This window comes from Solanum dulcamara, chromosome 2 (assembly GCF_947179165.1).
Source record: "Solanum dulcamara chromosome 2, daSolDulc1.2, whole genome shotgun sequence".
Classification (NCBI taxonomy): Eukaryota; Viridiplantae; Streptophyta; class Magnoliopsida; order Solanales; family Solanaceae; genus Solanum; species Solanum dulcamara.
This window is the reverse complement of record NC_077238.1, coordinates 14,051,497-14,071,568: the sequence shown is the minus strand read 5'-3', so window position 1 is coordinate 14,071,568 and position 20,072 is coordinate 14,051,497. Positions and strand designations below refer to the sequence as shown.

Genomic DNA, 20,072 nt, shown 5'->3' with positions numbered 1-20,072 from the left:
ATATTTGCATTTATTTTGTAATATTTTGAATATTATCTTTTAACTTGTTGGAATGAATGACTCTGTTTCTTATTTAAACTTCTTCACTCATTACTTATTGATTTGTGCTTGTGTTGCCCTTAGTGGCCTTGACTTTTTTGAGATGTGTATGTTTTGCTCTTAGTTTATAGTTGTTCCTTTTTATGATGTCAAAAGAGTGAATATATTATAAGCTGCATGATGATATTAGATCAGGAAATTATGTTGAAAGGGGGAATTGGTGATAGGGGAATTTCTTTGCTCTATGTGACTGGTGATATGGGGAATTGTTTTGCGGTGTGTAACTGAATTGAATGTGTCTAAAAAAGAGAATGTTGTAAAAAGGTTTGTCATTATCAAAAAGGGGAAAATTGATAATGTTGTTTTTGATGATTTATCAAACTAAAGGAACAGGTAAGGGACCTGATCCCTTTGAATACTCTGAGTTGATAGTGAAAGCAAACAACAACAACAACAACAACAACAATCCAGTGAAATCCTACAACATGGGGTCTGGGGAGGGTAGAATGTACGCAGACCTTACTCCTACCAAGGTAGGACGGCTGTTTCCTGGAGACCCTCGGCTCAGTAAAAGCATAAATGCATAAAAAATGTTAGATAAGAATAGAAAATTAAAAGCTTTATGAGAAAAACAACAAACAAATAACGAATAGGTAACAAATAAATACAAATAACTAAATACTAATAACAAATAACGATTAAATAAATAATATAGTGAAAGCAAACAATAGTATGAAACAGATCCTGCCAAATCTGCAGGTCTGGTGTGTGCACGTATGAGTCCATTTGCAAAGGGATAACTAGAGTTAGTTATGGAGAATAGTTGAAGTCTAAGCCAGCTAGGGATTCATTGATTTAGCAAGCAATAGAGTTATTGGTTTAGATCTGAGTGTGGCAGAGTTGTTGCATAGAAGGGGAAGGGATTGTGAGTGCAATTCCTAGATTGCAAGAGTTAGTAATCTGAATCTTTGGCTCATTTGATTAGTGAGGTTGGAAGTGAAATATTATGATATATGTCGTGATTTTTTTCCCTTGAGCAAGAAGTTTTCACGTAAAATCGTGTTTGATTTGACTTTTTTGTACTTTAATTTTCTGTATTATTTTCTGATAAGGGACCTGGTTCCTGATGTTTGGTGGACGTGTACATTCTAACACTTGGGAAACTTGTACATTCTTACACTTGGGAAACTTGGAGGAGCTATTTTTAACTTGAAGCATCACGTTCAATTAGTCAAGAAAGGCATATTGTGTCTGAGAGATCATTTCACAGAAAAATAGTGATGAGCTTCATGAATTTATTATCTTGCATTGGGAGTTACTGAAATGGCATACATGGCAGAATTTGTAATTGATTCTTGCTTGGCCAATTCTTGTCCACTCCATTACAAGGTTCATTGGATTTCTAAATCACTTTGATATTCACATAAAGTGTCGTGCGACTCAAGTATATTCATGGAAAAAGTTGTTGCTTACAATCTTGTTTGATGTTCTTGAGCCTGCTAATCACACTAAAATAGAAGATAGTGAATTAGGTAATGAGCTGCGTCAAGTTTTGTTAATCAAGAGATTAATAATTCTCACTGACGATGTGTGGAAAAATTTACATATGAGCTTTAAAGATGCTCAGAATGGGAGTAGAATTATTCTAACAACCCAGTTGAGTGACGTTGCATTTATGCTAAATGTGAGAGTGAACCCCATCATCTTCATTTATTCAAAGATTATGAGAGTTAGACATTATTACAGGAAGAGGTGTTTCAAGGGGAAAGCTTTCCATCTAAACTTGGTGATGTGGGATTTCCAATGTGTCTCTTATCGTTTCTAGAATTGCCTAACTTGGAGATTCTAAGGTTACTTTCCAGATCCTTCGTAGGGAATCAATGAGAAGTGAATGCTTCAGAGTTTCCTGAACTCAAATAGTTAAATTTGGACAGCATCAATATTTTCTAGTTGTCTTATCTCTACAACGATGTTTTTTTAACCAAGTGTAAGTAGCTTGGGGAAATTCATTCTCGTTTTGGTGATGGTAACTCTAAAAAGAATTGACTTAAACATGGCAAATGATGCATTCACAGTTACAATACAGTCTCAAAACAGTACACTCTTGTTGTATTCAACCTAATTACATTTGATTCTGTTGGTTACCTTCTCATATACCAAATGAGGTTATATGCTATAACCTTGACTCTATGTGGTAAAAGCTGAACTTGTGATGATGGGTAAAATATGTTATTGAACTTTGAGAAAAAGATCACTTATGTCATCCGTTAAAAGTTGGGTTCATCTATGCAATGGTTGTTCAACAAAATGCCCATTTATGCCATTATCTTTTAATGGAAAATATAGATGGATTTGCAAATTCTTGTTTTGCACCTGGCCTCTTATTAGAGTTCCATGCCACCAAATTAAACCGGCCCATCCATTTAACAATTTGAGTAACCCGGGTATTAATTTCAAATGGGTTAAAGGGTGGGCTGGTTTAAATTTGGTGATGTGGATCTCTAATAAGAGGCAACGTGAAAAAAAGGGTATTGCAAAATTACATATATTTTTGATAAATATAATGACATAAATGGCCACTTTGTTGAAAGACAATGGTAGGGATGAACTTAACTTTTATAACATGATATAAATGAGCCTTTTTACAAAGTTTGTTGATTTATTTTGAAACTTTTCCTTATATTATAACCCACAAAAGTGCTAACTTATAACATTCGAAATTTAATTTCAATTATAGTGTAGATTCTACTTGATTTGAAATATTCCATTGAGTTATCTTCTATAACTATTTTACTTGATTTGGAATATATTTATATATTTCATTGAGTTATCTTCTATAACTACTTTATTTGGTTGAAATATATTTATAATTTTTCCTAGATTAATAAAGTTATTTTCTAATTCATATTATAGTTATTCAAAATAACTTATTCTCCTTTATATTTGTGCGTGTTCTGGAACTTTTTTTTCTTTCAAATTTTTGGTGGCCTGTTGGGCTATTTTATTCAATGTTAATTAATCGACATATCATTCTAGCCAATCGGCCCAAAAAATCAACAAAAAAAATAATCTAAAACAAGGAGCGCAGCCTACACCGAACTGTATATATAATAAGAAAAGTAACCTAATAACATTCACCACTTTCTCACTGTTCTTTTTCAATCTTTTCTTTGAGATGCTTCCTTCTAGCAATTGCTGAAACCTCACACTGAGCCGCCTCCTCTTGTGGATCTGTTTCCGTCTTGTACCTCTCCTTTTCCATCATCTACAGCTCACACTGGAGAATTCACTACTGAGAGTTAATTGTTCTTCCTTCCTTTTCCTTCCTTTCTTGCTCATTCCTTGCCATTTGACCTTCCTCTACCTTTTATTAGGAAGTAATGTGTTGCCCACCAGTGCGTGGAGTTCATGGAGGTAGCTGTCAGGAGTTTGCGGTGCGACCTCAAGTTCGTCTTCCTCCTTTTGCTTATGTTTCTTTCTCCATTTAGATCTGACCCATATTTTTAATGTGTCAGCTAATTTTGTGCTTCTTTATGCCCAATTTTGCTTGGACATGCTTGAACGTTAAAGATGACACTTTACCCCTGATTTTTTGGTGAAAGTTCTTGTGTGCTAACATAGATTAGCAAAAATTTTGTTAAAGCAATTGTAATGATATCATGTGGCTTAATCTGGTTAGTTTTTATCTTGATGTTTGGAATCTGTGCTTTTTCAAAATTAATGATGCATTTTTCTACTGTTGGTAACTCTGTAAAAATTTTGAATTCTTGCATGCTTTTAAGATTAATAGCTAGATTTGCTGGAACTATTAAGAAGTTGATAAAAAAAAAATATCCCCTATCTTTTAAATTGATTTTTTCTCCTTATTCTTTTTCTACTTGCCATAATGTAATTAGTAAGAAATTAAAGAAGAGTAATACTTTGTTGACCTATAGTATAGTATATGTAAATTATTTAAATTTTTTTCTTTACTTGATTATAGTTCTTACAACTATACAAAAATGATTTATATTAGATTGGAGGGTGAATTACACAAATAAAACGAAGCAATAAAAAGACAAGGATATTACTTTGTTGATTTTTTTACTCATTTGAAGATTTCACACAGTCCTATAAATATAGGCATATTTTCTTCATATTTTTTCACCACATCTCAAATCTCAAGACTCAAAGTGCTTTTCTCTCTTTGTCCTTTCAATTTTTCACATATACTTTTAATTTTTCACGTGAAAAATTGAAAGGAAAAAAAGAGAAAAACACCTTTGAGTCTTAAGATGTGCTAAAAATGTATAAGGAGTTAATATGATTATATTTCTTGGACTATGAAATCTTCAAATGAGAAAAATGGTCAAAAAAGTAGTACCCCTATCTTTTTATTTATTCATTTTGTTTGTATAATTCATCGTATAATCTAATATAAAAATCATCTTTGTATATTTGTAAGAACTATAATGATGTAAAGAAAAATTTGCAATCTTTTACATATACAATAGGTTTTAATGAACTTTTGAATGAATAAAATTTCTCCATAATATATTAATACCTATGTCATAAATTTTTTATTTTTTGTTTCTTTATTTAGGTGTATTTTGATACATATGTTCTAACATTTTTATTTTGTTTTTCTATATAGGTTCGTGTTGAATTGATTGTTATTTAAAGTGTTTAACTTTGTGTGACTTAACATTGTACGTACATTATTACTCTGTTGTATAATTATAGGCACTTTATATTTTATTTTAATTATTTGTCAAATTTTTTGATTCAAACATCATTTTCCTTCTCTTGATTTATCTCTCGTAGTTTTTACAAGTTCTACTCCGAGTTCTAAGGAGTCTATGGAACAATGTCCTTTTTTTAATTCAGATATTGTATCACAACATATAAAATATTGGAAAGGGAAAAGTTATTACCATTTGATTACATACATGCTATAGATTTATAGATCTAGATTACTTGATTTGATCTATCTCTTATGACGTAGATCTGTTAAAAATTTGCGATATCACAGAATCTAAAATTTTGGGTTGTTAACACTTTTAAAAGTTAATCACTTTCAAAGATAACCTAAAGAATAAAGGTTATTCTTTTTATTTTGTTTCGTGCATTTTAATTTATTTATTTTAGATTGTAAATAATATTAGTTACATATCAACCGTGTTAAAAATCATAGATTAATTTTACTTGGACATAGATTAATCTAAAATTTTGGGTTGTTAACACTTTTAAAAGTTAATCACTTTCAAAGATAACCTGAAGAATAAAGGTTATTCTTTTTATTTAGTTTGATCATTTATGTTGATATCCAAGATGATAAGGAGCCTTTACTAGTTTACGGAATCGAATTTAAGAGAGTAGAACTCCTGTAATTGATCTTGGTGTGAAGGGTTGATATTAGTGCATCATGGGTTGAGAATATGTTTCAAAATGGGAGCTTGGGACTCAAATTCTGACTTTCTATCTCCGTGCAACCTGCCAGGGTGGGACCATTATGGTGGGCCAGTCGCAATTATAAAATAGAAAAAGTCCCAAAAATGTTATTTTTTGCAAAACTTTATTCTTGAGAGCTGAGGGGCGATCTAGGGCAGCTTCTCATCATTTTTCCGTGCATTCTTGCACCAAATGTAAGTTAATTACTCCCCTAATCTGTATTTTAATTCTTAGAATCTAGAATCATGGTTGATTATCCTTTGGGAGGGTTTGGGCTTGAAATTAATGGTGGAAAAAGCCCTATTAGGTGTTAGGATCATGAACTTGGCTAAGGGTTAGTATTATGATATAATCTGGGTAAATTAGGCACTTTATTGATCCTTTTCATATGTGTAATTATTTTTAAATCAAAAACAAGTCAAAAGACTTCGAAAAGGAAAAGCTCTAGTTGTTTAGAGTTTTCAAGGCTTGTAGAGTTCAAGAATGAGCCAGCTCTTTTAGGCTTTTATGAATTCTTCTCGGTCTTGGTATCTCCTTTTAGGAATTAGACTTAGACTTTTCAGACTCTTGTTTATTTTATGGTTTTCTGGGCTGGATACCCTTTTCTTTATACTTGTTGGTTAAGTAGAGCTTTGGTACAATGACTTTCAAGTTTTAGGGGTATTTTCTGCATGTTTTAGTTTCATTGCTTGAGTTATGGGAACTCAACACTTATTTCATCATTTAAACCTGCTTTCGTATCTTTAAATGTTTTTGTCTCTTTAAGTTTGCTAAGTTTGGGGTGTAGTATTGGTTCTCCCATCGAAGGGTTAATGTGGGTGTCAATCACAGCAGGTCAGGGTCATTACTGTAACACCCCCAAAAGTTTTTACTAAGATTCAGACCATTCTTCGTGTACGTATAGGGTCGTACTAGACTATTGTAAAGTGCATGCATTAGTTAGGATCAATTTCTAAGAAATTGGCAAGTGTTGGATGTGATTTAGGGTCATAAGGGATCCCTAAAACCAAGCCAAGTCCAAAGAACTCGTCTTGGCTAAGTTTTCGAAAAGTTTGTATAAGGGCCGACTTCTAACGACCTTATCTTTTTGAATATAACAAACTAGGTGGCCCATGACTATTAAATTAAAGGTCTTTGAGTCTTCTTTCCAACGCCACCAAGATTGCATTTTTTGGAGTTCTAAGTTAAAAGTTATGACTATCTTACGATGGACTATTGCTGCAGAAAATTCAGGCCTGGACTATAACTACGGAAAAACCTGGGCTTGACGCCGCAGTGGCGCGACACGCCACTATAGCGCCAGAAACAAGCCTCAGTAGTTTGGTCCTTGGCGCGATGCGCCACTATTAGGTGTGCAGAGTTTTTAAGCCCATTTTCCAGAACCCAGAAAATTTAGGCTTGGCGCTGCAAGGGCGTGACGCACCACTATAGCACCAGAAATAAGCCTCAGTAGTTTGGTCCTTGGTGCGATGCGCCACTATTAGGTTGCAGGGTTTTTAAGCCTATATTTGACTTGGCGCTACAGTGGCGCGGCGCGCTTCAGATTTTTGAGAAAGGGCAAATTGGATATTTTCCCTAATTATATATACACTAACTTGGTCACGTTTTAGACCATTTCTTTTCAGTCCATTGCCTCTCCAAAAAGCCCTAATCCCCATTCTCTCTTCCTCAACCCATCCCCAACAAGAATTGCCTTCAAAATTTTTAAGGATTCAAGCCTTCCATTGAAGATCTAACATCAAGGTTCTTTCAAAGTCTTCACCAAGGTATATAAGGCTACTCAAAGCATAGGTTGAGTCCACCCATGTTCCCTACATCTTCTTCGATATTGAATATTCATAAAAATGGAGTTTATTGATAGATTTATGTCCAAATGGGTCTTTTTTTATCTATTAACTAATTTTTTATTGTGTGGATGTTGTTTAGTCAAGAAAGTGATGTGCTACATGTTGATATGAGTTGTTAAATAAGGTTGGTTAAATCTTCTTAAATATGTTGGTTTTCTTAAATTGTTGATTTAAAATTTTGGAATCTTGACGAGTCCCAGAAAGATTTGCTAAATGAATAGAGGAATGATTGGATAGAATTGTATGATGTTATAAATTCATATTTAAACTACACTTGAAAGATATGATTGGGATTGATCGAATAGTATGATTGGAAGAGGTTTGATTATGACAGAATTGATGATTTGACAAGGTTCCAAATGAGAATTGTCGATATGATTAGATTGAGTTGATTTGATGGAATTTTATAAGCATTGAGTCTTAGGAGGAGTATCGAGCATCAAATTGGGTAAGAGTAAGTAATAACTCAAATCCAATAACTACGTCGACAAACGTAGGAGGGGATTGAACCGTTAAGTCAGATGTTTCCCAAATTATTGTCCTGACATGATAGGACTTGGTTGGATATGGATCCATGATTGGTTGATTTGTTCATACCCTACTAAGGTATGAATGGACGTGGCAATAACGTCGGCTTGTTGTACTATCACTGGCTCATAAGTGATGGTTGTCGGATAAGAGAAACTCTCATATAGGTCTTGATAGTACTCTGAGTCGGATTGGATTGAATTGTATGTGATTGTTCCCTTCTAAACCATATTCTTTTTTAGACTTAGGACACTTGATTGAGTTGTTCTTTCTCCTGAGTTGGGATTTCGAGTTGATTTGATTCTTTCTTTGATGTTTGTTTCATTCGGCCATTTTACATACTCGTATATTCCATGTACTGACGTCATTTGGCCTACATCATTTCATGATGCAGAAACAGGTAATAGAGATCATCAACTGATGCACCGTTGAAGATCTACTCACTACCAGCTAGTTGGTGAGTCCTCCCAGTTTCCGAAGGATATCAAGATTATCTTTATAGCTTTAATTTGTTTCTCTTATTTTGATTTTTGGTAGCCATGGATTTTTCATCGGCACCTCCTGAATTGTTGATAGAGGCTTCATAGACTAGAGTGTGGAAATGTTAAATTGTTTGTTTTAACTAGTTTTATTCTAGCTAGTTATTGATTGGGTAATTGTTCAGCCTTTGGCCCTAAATTATGAACATTATCCTTATGATTGAATCTTCCACTGATAGAATGTGAATGAATGAAAGTGCGGCTAGACCAGGTGGTTCGCTTGAAGGCCAAAAATAGCTTTTGAGTGCCGGCCACGTCTAGGATACCCTTCCGGGGCGTGACAAATATGGTATCAGAGCACAGAGTTCAAGAGTCCTAGGGAGTCTATGAGGCCATGTCTAGTAGAGTCTTGCTTATGGGTGTGTTGTGCACCACACTTATAATCAGGAGGCTATAAGACATTAAGAATTATTTCACTTCTTTCATACTCTGAACTCGTGCGATAGAGTTAAACTCTATAAGACTTCCTTTCTAATTCGTGTGTTTATACATTGCAGACAATGCCTCCTAAACGTATTGCCAGCCAGAGAAATGCCAATAACACAGAGATTCCACAGTCAGAAATACGCCCATTGAGGACTAGGGATCGACCTGCAAGGTATGCTGAGGCACCTCAAGTGTCTACTACTCCGCCTGCACCAACTTCGGAGGCAGAATTTCGAGGAGCGATTGCTATGCTCACTCAATTAGTGGCTGCCCGCAATGGTAACTAGAGTTTGACAACTCTTAGCTCTAGTTCTCAAGAGTCATCTACTTCCATAAGAATTAGAGACTTTTTGAGAATGAATCCGTCGCCGTTCACGAGTTCTAAGGTTGATGAAGATCCCTAGAATTTCATTGATGAGATGTGGAAGATTTTGAAAGCGATGTATGCTACGGAGATCGAATGGGTTGAGTTGGTGTCTTATCAGCTAAAGGATATGGCAAACATCTGATATAACCAGTGGGAACAAAGTAGAGGTGAAGATGCTGAGTCTGCTATTTGGGATGAATTTGAAGGAGTCTTTCTTAATCACTTCTTTCCCAGAGAATTGAGGGAAGCGAAAGTGAAAGGGTTTGTGAATTTGAAACAAGAAGGTATGACCGTTAAAGAGTATAATCTAAAGTTCATCCAGCTATCCAGATATGCTCCAGAGATGATCCCAGATATGAGGTCGAAGATGAGAAAATTTGTCTTCGGATTAGGAAGACATGTGAAGAAGGAGTGCAAAGCGACATTGTTGATCTCCGACATGGATATTTCAAGATTAATGGTGTATGCTCAACAGGTGGAGGATGAGAAGAGGAAAGACAGGGAAGATCATCTGAGAAAGAAGGAAAAATCAGCTAGACATGAGAATGAACAGAGGCAGAACAAGGGCAACAAGTCCTTCTTCCAGAAAAGGCCTTCCAACTATGCCTCATCTACCGCAAGTGCACCTATGCCGCATAAAAGGTATGATCGACAGGGACAGAGTCACCAGAATTTCAGATCCTAGGGTTCTCAATCCCAGGCTAGCATGGGTCAAGGTTCGAAAGAGAAGCCATCATGCGGCAAGTACGGTAAGCTCTACTTGGGAGAGTGAAGAGAGGGAGATAAGGGTTGTTATAAATGTGGCCAGGAGGGCTATTTTCAGAGAAAGTGTCCAACATGGGGCAACAGAGTCCAGTATTCTATCACCGCACCATAAGCTAGAGGTAATAAGAGGGGTACTACTCCATGTATGAGTGGAGGTACAAACTGTCTATATGCCATGAATAGTCGCCAAGATCAGAAAAACTCCCCAAACGTCGTGTCGGGTATGATTCGAGTCTCTTTTCTTGACTGTTATGTTTTGATAGATCCGAGTGCCACACTATCTTTTGTGACTCCTTACGTGGCTAGTAAATTCAATAAAATTCCTGAATGTCTTTTTGAGCCTTTCAGTGTAGCTACTCCTGTCGGTGATTCTGTCTTAGCTGAAAGAGTCTATAGAGATTGCATTGTGTCAATCCATCACAAGGATACCTTTGCTGACTTAGTTGAGTTGGACATGGTTGATTTTGATGTGATCCTTGGCATGGATTGGCTTTATGTCTGTTATGCATCTATTGATTGTAGGACTCAGATTGTCAAGTTCAAATTCCCAAATGAGGCGGTCATAGAGTGGAAGGGTTGTCTTGTCATGCCTAAGGGTAATTTCATTTCTTACCTTAGGGACAGAAAACTAATCTTGAAAGGGTGTATTTATCACATCATCCAAGTGAAAAATGACAGTATTGAGTCTCCATCCCTTCAGTCGGTTCCGATTGTCAACGAGTTTCCTGAAGTCTTTCTTGAAGATCTGCCCGGAGTCCCTCCTGATAGGAAGATCGACTTTGGGATCGATGTCCTTCCTAATACCCAACCTATCTCTATCCCTCTATATAGAATGGCTCCGGCTGAGTTGAAAGAGTTGAAAGAATAATTAAAGGACTTGTTAGATAAGGAATTCATTAGGCTGAGTGTCTCACCATGGGGTGCTCCCATCTTATTCGTTCAAAAGAAATATGGGTCCCTTAGAATGTGTATTGATTACAGGCAACTAAACAAGGTCACCATAAAGAACAAATACCCTTTCTCCAAAATAGATGATTTATTTGACCATCTTCAGGGTGCCACTTGTTTCTCAAAGATAGACCTAAGATCGGGCTACTATCAGTTGAAGGTGAGGGAGTGTGACATCCCAAAGATAGCTTTTCAAACCCGTTATGGCCATTTTGAGTTCTTGGTTATGTCCTTTGGGTTGACTAATGCCCCTGCAACTTTTATGGATCTCATGAATCGAGTATTTAAGCCATATCTTGATATGTTTGTGATTATATTCATTGATGATATTTTGGTTTACTCCAAGAATGGGGAGGAGCACGTCTATCATCTTAGAGTCTTGTTGCAAACTTTGAAAGACTAGGTATTGTATGCAAAGTTCTCCAAATGTGAATTTTGGCTTGCATTAGTGGCTTTTCTTGGCCATATTATATCTGAAAATGGTATTTAGGTTGATGCTCAGAAGATTGAGGCAGTAAAAAATTAGCCCAGACCCACATCCCCAATAGATATAAGAAGCTTCTTGGGTTTTGCTGGCTATTATCAAAGGTTTGTAGAGGGATTCTCATCCATATCATCACTATTGACCAAGCTGACCCAAAAGAAGGCTAAGTTCCAATGGTCTGATGCTTGCGAGGAGAGTTTCCAGAAATTGAAGACCAAACTGACCACTGCTCCTGTTCTAACTTTGCCCGATGGAATAGAGGATTTTGTGATCTATTGTGATGTATCTAGAGTTGGTTTGGGATGTGTGTTGATGTAAAAGGGAAAAGTGATAGCCTATGCTTCAAGACAGCTTACGATTCATGAGAGAAATTACCCAACTCATGACCCTGAGCTGGCAGCGGTGGTATTTGCTCTCAAAATTTGGCGCCACTACTTGTATGGAGTGCATGTTGATGTGTTCACCAATCATAAGAGTTTACAATACGTCTTCAGGCAGAAAAAACTCAATCGGAGGCAAAAATGATAGCTCGAGTTGCTCAAAGATTATGATATGAGCATTCTCTACTATCCAGGTAAAGCTAAGTTGTTGCTGATGCAGTTAGCAGGTTGTCTATGGGTAGCACTGTCCATATAGAGAAGGGAAGGAAAGAATTAGCTAAAGAGGTGCATGACTAGCTCGATTGGGAGTTTGGCTTGAAGAGAATAATGAAGGCGGAGTTAATGTTTAGGATGGGTCTGCATCCTCACTAGAGGCAGAGGTAAAATAGAAGCAAGACTAAGATCCCGTCCTTCTCCAGTTGAAGGAAGTTGTTCACAAACAAAAGGTGATGGTTTTTACTTAAGGGAGAATGGTGTGTTGAGGTACCAAAATAGGTTATGTTTCCCATATTTTGATGATGTCCGAGAAAGGATTATGGCTGAAGTGCATAGTTCTAGATACTCTATTCATCCTGGCTCTACTAAGATGTATCATGACTTGAGAGAAGTTTATTGGTGGAGTGGAATAAAGAGAGATATCGTAGAATTTGTTTCCAAGTGCCTAAATTGCCAATAGGTTAAAGTTGAGCATCAAAGGCCATGTGGGTTAGCGCAAAATATAGAAATTCCAGAATGGAAGTGGGAGATGATCAATATGGACTTTATTACAGGTTTGCCGAGGTCCTAAAAATAACATAATTCGATTTGGGTGATTGTGGATAGGATGACGAAATCAGCCCACTTCTTGGCAGTTAAGACTACTGACACCGCAAAAGATTATGCAAAATTATATATTCAGGAGATCATCAGATTGCATGGGGTCCCCCTATCTATTATCTCAGACAGAGGAGCTCAATTCACTTCTCAATTTTGGAAATCCTTTCAGAAGGGATTAGGTTCGAAGGTGAACTTGAGTACGACCTTTCATCCCCAGACAGATGGCCAAGCAGAGTGCACCATCCAGACATTGGATGATATGTTGAGGGCATGTATGCTTGACTTCAAAGGAAATTGGGATGATCACTTACCTCTCATAGAGTTTGCATACAATAATAGTTATCATGCAAGTATTCAAATGGCTCCCTACGAAGCTTTGTATGAGAGGAGGTGTAGATCACCAATTGGGTGGTTTGAGGTTGGTGAAGTTGAGTTGATTGGGCTTGATTTTGTTCACCAAGCTATGGAGAAGGTGAGAGTTATTCAAGATAGGCTAAAGAGCCCAAAGCCATCAAAAATCTTATACCGATGTAAGGAGGAGAAACTTATAGTTTGAGGTGGATGATTGAGTGTTCTTGAAAGTGTCATCCATGAAGGGCGTCATGAGGTTTGGAAGGAAGGAAAAGCTTAGTCCTCGATACGTTGGTCCTTACCAGGTTGTGAGGAGTATTGGGAATGTCATTTATGAGTTGGAGTTACCCTCGGAACTAGCCGCTATTCATCCAGTATTTCACATTTCGATGTTGAAGAAGTGCTTGGGCGATCCCTCATTGGTAGTCCCTATTGATAGTATTAGAGTTAAGGATAGCTTGTCATATGAAGAGGTTCCGATCCAAATCCTTGATCGCTAGGTTTGTAAATTGAGGAACAAGGAGATTGCCTCGGTCAAAGTCTTGTGAAGAAATCAATTTGTTGAGGAAGCCATATGGGAAGCAGAGGAAGATACGAAAGCTAAATATCCGCATTTATTCGTGCCAATCGATGAGAAGGTTGAAGGTAATGTCCATTTTCTTGATTTGAATTTGTATGTGCATTTTTGAGTTCGGATAGTAAATTATTTTGAGAATTTGATTGGTTGAATGACTGAATTCTAATTATGATTTGTACCTTGAGTCCATCCTTGATTTACTCATCATTCGAGGATGAATGATCCCAAGGAGGAGATAATGTAACACCCCCAAAATATTTCACTAAGATTCGGACCATTCTTCATGTACGTATAGGGTCGTACTAGACGATTGTAAAGTGCATGCATGAGTTAGGATCAATTCCTAAGAAATTGGAAAGTGTTGGATGTAATTTAGGGTCATAAGGGATCCCTAAAACCAAGCCAAGTCCAAAGAACTAATCTTGGCTAAGTTTCCAAATGAGTTTGTATAAGGGTCGACTTCCAATGACCTTATATTTTTGAATATAACAAACTGGGTGGCCCATGACATATTAACTTAAAGGTCTTTGAGTCTCCTTTCCAACTACACTAAGATTGTATTTTTTGGAGTTTGGAGTCAAAAGTTATGACTATCTTACGACGGACTAGTGCTGCAGGAATTTTAGGCCTAGACTATAACTGCGAAAAAACCTGGGCTTGGCGCCGTAGTGGTGCGACGCGCCACTATAGCGCCAGAAACAAGCCTCAGTAGTTTGGTCCTTGGCGCGATGCGCCACTATTAGGTGTGCAGGGTTTTTAAGCCCATTTTCCAGAACCCAGAAAATTTAGGCTTGGTGATGCAAGGGCGCGATGCGCCAGAAAAAAGCCTCAGTAGTTTGGTCCTTGGTGCGATGCACCACTAGTAGGTTGCAGGGTTTTCAAGCCTATATTTGACTCGGCGCTGTAGTGGCGCGGCATGCCACTACAGTGCCAGGAGGGTTTTAGCCCATTTTTCCAGATTTTTTAGGAAAGGCAAATTGGGCATTTTCCCTAATTATATATACACTGACTTGGTCACGTTTTAGACCATTTATTTTCATCCATTGCCTCTCCAAAAAGCCCTAATCCTCATCCTCTCTTCCTCAACCCGTCCCCAACAAGAATTGCCTTCAAAAATTTCAAGGATTCAAGCCTTCCATTGAAGACCTAACATCAAGGTTCCTTCAAAGTCTTCACCAAGGTATGTAAGGTTACTCAAAGCATGGGTTGAGTCCACTCATGTGCCCTACATCTTCTTTGAGATTGAATATTCATAAGAATGGAGTTTATTGATAGATGTATGTCCAAATGGATCTTTTTCATCTATTAACTAAATATTTATTATGTGGTGTTGTTGAGTCAAGAAATTGATGTGCTACATGTTGATATGAGTTGTTAAATAAGGTTGGTTAAATCTTCTTAAATATGTTGGTTTTCTTAAATTGTTGATTTAAATCTTGGAGTCTTGATGAGTCCCAAAAAGATTTTCTAAATGAATAGAGGAATGATTGGATAGAATTGTATGATGTTATAAATGCATATTTAAACTACACTTGAAAGATACGATTGAGATTGATCGAATAGTATGATTGGAAGAGGTTTGATTGTGATAGAATTGATGATTTGACAAGGTTCCAAATGAGACATGTCGATATGGTTAGATTGAGTTGATTTGATGGAATTTTATAAGCATTGAGTTTTAGGAGGAGTATCGAGCATCAAATTGGGTAAGAGTAAGTAATAACTCAAATCCAATAACTACGTCGACAAACGTAGGAGGGGATTGAACCGTTAAGTCAGATGTTTCCCAAATTATTGTCCTGACATGATAGGACTTGGTTGGATATGGATCCATGATTGGTTGATTTGTTCATACCCTACCAAGGTATGAATGGACGTGGAAATAACGTCGGCTTGTTGTACTATCACTGGCTCATAAGTGATGGTTGTCGGATAAGAGAAACTCTCATATAGGTCTTGATAGTACTCTGAGTCGGATTGGATTGAATTGTATGCGATTGTTCCCTTCTAAACCATATTCTTTTTTAGACTTAGGACACTTGATTGAGTTGTTCTTTCTCCTGAGTTGGGATTTCGAGTTGATTTGATTCTTCTTTGATGTTTGTTTCATTCGGCCATTTTACATCCTCGTACATTCCATGTACTGATGCCATTTGGCCTGCATCATTTTATGATGTAGAGACAGGTACTAGAGATCATTAATCGACGCACTATTGAAGTACTACTCACTACCAGCTAGTTGGTGAGTCCTCCCAGTTTCCGGAGGATACCGAGTTTATCTTTATAGCTTTGATTTGTTTCCCTTATTTTGATTTTTGGTATCCATGGACTTGTCATCGGCACCTCCTGGATTATTGATAGAGGCTTCATAGACTAGAATGTGGAAATATTAAATTGTTCATTTTGACTAGTTTTATTCTAGCTAGTTATTGATTGGGTAATTATTCAGCCTTTGGCCCTAAATTATGAACATTATCCTTATGATTGAATCTTCCACTGATAGAATGTGAATGAATGAAAGTGCGACTGGACCAGGTGGTTCACTTGAAGGCCAAAAATGGCTTTTGAGTGTCGGTCATGTCTAGGGTACCCTCCCGGGGCGTGACAATTATAAAGTTGGTATTAGAGCTCTAGGTTCGTTGATCTCATTGTACCAAAATAAGTCTAGTAGATTCGTGCGGGACGGTACAGAGATGTTTGCACTTTTATTCGAGAAGCTACAGGACTTTATGAAATCTTTTTATCTTCTTCTCCTTCATGCTATTACGTGATTCCAATTGGTATCTGTTGATCCAATTAGTATCTAACCTCTTTCACTCTCTTATCCATAAATGGTTAGCACGTGTTACAATAGTGTCTGACCCATAGCTCCTGTCTAGCCAGAGGAAGAGCCAGTTGTTAGAGGACTTAGTAGTGGAAAGGGCAGCAGAAGGGGATGCAGCAGAGGCCGAGGAAGGGTAGTACCCACCAGGGGTGAAGCCCAAGCTGAGGATATACTTAGAGAAGAGGCTCTTGCACCGCAGGCTGAGGTAGAAGAGGATGTAGGAGGATGATGAGCAGGAGGAGAATGAACAGGATAGAGCTGCAGATCTCTCCCCTATGTACCCAGTTATAGCTCAACAGATTATGACTTTCTTGAGTAGGTTGTCCGACACTGGAGCCATTCCCACAGTGCTTGTAGCCCAAGCTCCAGGTTCTCATCCATTTGCTGCTGCAGTTACTCGGATGGATGAAGTGTTGGGCACTGATTGTAATGCCCTAATTAATTAAGATAATATTCATACTTCGATAGATCTCTCCTTAGTAAATACGTTATGTTTTACTCATATTTTAGGAACTTGAAATTTTGCGAGATTTTAAATTTTGCTTACCATAAATTTGCGATTGTAATTTAAGGGGTTGTATTGGGGTATTCACATAAAATACCAATTAGAATTACATTTAATTTGATAAAAGGAGCTTATATATATGTATATATTTATATATTTTTGGCAACCACTTTATACTTTTTGGCAACCCCTTCTAGAGCTTATAGTTATAGATATCACTTTAGAAGTCATATTTTCTCCACCTCCTCTCCAAATTTTGGCTCCTTAAAGATAAGAAAACCCCTAAACACTCTCTACATCATAATCCCTCACAAAATCACTAAGAAAGCTAATCCTTTCTGCTAAAACACAAAGCAACCCTTCCCTTGTGGTAAGTAAACCAAATTAGTTTTTGAAACTGTGTAGCTGTTAATAATTTTAGCATATCTCCTTGTGTAGAGCTTTGTTTTTGGTAAATAAATATATTTTGGAAATACAAATTACACACCTACAATCCTATGTTTATGTTGGAGTCTAATTCTTCTATTATTGAGTCAAAAAAGAGGATGCAACATAGAACAAGTTCTGTCTAGATTTAAAAATCCCATATGTACAACTGTTAGTGTTTTGATTATATCTTTTTGTACAAAATGTCTTTTCCAGTAATTCTTATTTGTTTAAAAACTTAATACATATATATATATATACTAATTTCATGAAGGACATAAAGTCCAGTTTTGCCATTTGTATTTTAAAATTTAGTTATGACATGAGATACTGGGTTGGCCAGATTTACTTTTTTGGTAGCATAGTCCTGTTTACACATTCTAGGCTTACTTTTGATGATAAATATTGTTTTATATCAATATTATGGAGATTATGGAAATTAAAGAGGGTATTTAATTGTATTTTTAAGGTGGTTTATACGTGGGTACACGTTGAGGAACTTGAAACCTTGGGCTGTCTTTGGTTTGAACCCTTGAGGTTGTGTTAGACTGTTTGTATACTAAAGGCTGAGGTTTGTGTATAAATTTTTACTTTTACTCTTGTTACCTGCTGGTATATTTGAAGTCCTTTCTTGGTACATTGGTTATTTCTTATTACTTTGTATTGTCATGTTGGTATCTTTTGAGACTTGCAAGATACTTGTTTAACTCATCCACTTGTACGGATTGCTCGATCACTTGAAATTCTTGTGGACTTTGTCCTTCTTGTGGCTGTGAATTCATCACCATTGGCATTCCTCTTGATTCAGACCTTTTGCCATCTTGATTCTGGATTTTTGGTTCGTCTTAAGTATGGATGTTGTCCATTTTAAGTACAAACTAGAAAGCCGCTTTTAATATGATTCTTGGTTCTCTTGATTATTGGGTCTTTACCCTTCTTGATACAGACTTCGGTCCTTCTTGGTACTTGATCATATTTGGTGTGACGGCATGACGTACACATTGGGTGAAACTTGTTATTAAATCTCTTGTAAAGACGGTTCTGTGAATTCTTGACACGTAAACTTTTAAATATCGAACTTGATACTCTTGATATATTTGCTTACTTGATTTATTTATTATGTTTCAATTGTGCTACTCGTGACCTGAGAAGTGTAATTGGAAAATCTAAGGGCTTCAAACTTATAGTTCTTACACCACTAAGCTTTATGTTTAGCGATAATTGTTTCTATCGTAGGAAATGTCCGAGGAGCTGCTTGAAGTTGTCCATTGGAGATAAATTTTTTGATAGCTTTAAGGAAGATCACATTTTCATATAGACATCTATATTTTATAGTAGTGGGACATGTATATGATCCATGGGGGTGCTTATCTATTTGTAATTATTTTGAGTGTTGATCCATTTATGACACCATGGTTTGTAACTTAAATATGGTTGCTTGTTTTTTTGTTTAGGGGTGTGTAAATCCAAGTCTTATTATACTAAATTTATTGTTTAATTTGAAATATTTGTAAGAAGCAAGAACTAGTTAACATGGGTACTCATAAGGTTGGAAATAGTTTACAACATGAACTGCATTGATATGGAATGATACATGGAAGCTAGTGAGGTATTTTCTTAAATTAAATTGTAAAGTGTTTCCCCATACATTGGAATTTTTATTTTGTTACATTTGAGATCAAAAAAATTTTAAAGTGGACAAATTTTACACCTTTAATTATTTTGAATGCGCTAAATTTTACTACTAGATTATATAAATATATCTTACGTTAAGCTCTTTAAATGTCAGAAGTATTATATACGTTCTCTTTTTAAGTAGTAGCATCCTTCTAAGAAGGTCGCTACAGTAATGCCTTCTTTTGTCCACTTATGAGCCCAATGATGACTGGCACTAAGCATGAGAGGTGACTAAGTTCTTAAAACTGAAGCCTTTGGTATTCCAACATTCTAAGAGTGAGGATGCTTATGAGTTCATTCTGTATTATTATGAGAGGCTGCACAAGTTGGGCATAGTTCACCAGCATAGAGTTGAGTTTGTAACCTTCCAACTTTAAGGTGAAGGCAAATAGTGGTGGAGGGCCTATATGGAATGTCGATCATCCATTTTCCCCCTACCCACATAGGTTCGATTCCATGCTTTATTCCTAGAGAAGTATGTACCCCAGACCTTGAGAGATCTCAAGAAAGATGAGTTCATGGCTTTAAAGTAAGGTGGTCTAACAGTAGCCACTTCTGAGGCTAAGTTACATGCCTTGTCCAGATATACTACTAGTTGGTGACTAAAAAGGAGGAGAGGATCTGTTCATTCGTGAAGGGATTGAATCCTGGATTGCAGGTATTACCTATCCACATGACCTCTGTAGGTAAAAATTTTAATGAAGTGACAGACTTTGTGAAGAAGGTAGAAGGAGTTCGATGGGATGGGCAGGCCAAGGCTTTGGCTAAGAATCCCAAGAATACAGGTAACTTTCATGGCTCTTATTCTAGAGATTCTGGTAAGTCGGCAATTGCAGTTCGGCCAATTCAGTCAGCTATGCCCTAGTCTACGGGTGGTTACTCAGGATCTCTATAGTAAAATCCTACCTAGGAGGGTCAGAGAGCTTTGTTCATACCAAGAAGCAGGTCGTCACTTGACCTCAACTGCTTTAATTATGGAGAGCCAGGGCAATGAGGAGAGAGTATCCCCATCCTTGCATGACTGATCTCATGCTGCAACAGGTCAGAGTAGTGGTACTGGCAAGCAGAGGTAATAATGGTAGAGGACATGCATAAGATGGGTAGGGAGGAAATTGGAAAGGATGTGGAGGTCGTGGTAATGGT

General features: G+C 36.8%; 1 long non-coding RNA gene across 1 annotated transcript; it reads left to right on the top strand.

Annotated features, from left to right (window-relative positions):
• The first annotated feature begins 3,191 nt into the window (after positions 1-3,191).
• LOC129880361 (uncharacterized) lies at positions 3,192-18,756 on the top strand. Its single transcript, XR_008765370.1, has 3 exons — positions 3,192-3,485; positions 8,239-8,301; positions 18,489-18,756. It is a non-coding gene; the product is annotated as an uncharacterized LOC129880361 (long non-coding RNA).
• Positions 18,757-20,072: the final 1,316 nt, after the last annotated feature.